This window comes from Octopus bimaculoides, chromosome 13 (assembly GCF_001194135.2).
Source record: "Octopus bimaculoides isolate UCB-OBI-ISO-001 chromosome 13, ASM119413v2, whole genome shotgun sequence".
NCBI lineage: Eukaryota > Metazoa > Mollusca > Cephalopoda > Octopoda > Octopodidae > Octopus > Octopus bimaculoides.
The window spans coordinates 60459180-60460123 of record NC_068993.1 but is presented as its reverse complement, the minus strand read 5'-3'; positions in this window follow the sequence as shown (position 1 = coordinate 60460123).

Sequence of the window (944 nt, the reverse complement as noted above, 5' to 3'; positions counted from 1 at the left end):
TATATATATATATATATATATATATATGCAAGTAGTGGAATGAGTCAACCCCACTACTTGTAAAAATATATATATATATATATACAAGTAGTGGGGTTGATTCATTCCACTAAAAATTCTTCAAGGTGGTGCCCCAGCATGGCCATAGTCTAAAGACTGAAATAAGTGATAGACAAAAGAAAAAAAATATGTACCAGTAATATGCAGAGGTTTTCATATATTGTCTATACCCACCACCACCACTGCCGCCCCTCATTTACAAATTTGTGGTTTATATGTCATTGTGCTGATTATTTATTTTCTGTGAGATATTTCACTTCTTCAGGTTCAGATGATGAAGGAAGAATCCTTTCAGTTGAATGGCATTCACTGAATGGAATTGTTACTGTCATGCTTTCAATTTGTTTCTGCAAATCTGTGTAATATAAACAAATGTGATACAGACCTCTGGGCTGTTAATGACAGTCTTAATACAAACCAGATATGCGTATTTAGTCAGTTTTGCACAATGCAATGTGCACATAGACAAATTCATACAATGGTATGTACATAAAATTTTATACAATGGTTATACACACATAGATCTTTACAGTAATATGTATATACATATGTATACATATATATCTATATACATATATATATATATATATATGTATATCTAAACACTAATGTGTGTGTACACACACACACACACATATATATATATATATATATATATATATATTGGTGTGTGTCTATAGGCAGTGGAGTAACAGTTCATGTATGTAAGTCAGCTCTACACAATGACATGTAAATATGTATACATCTCTTTACAGTGTATTTATATACACATCTCTATACTATGATACATTTGTATAGACAACCCTGTACAATTTGCTTGAATAGACAACTTAATACAACGATATATATATATATATATATATATATATATATATATATATATA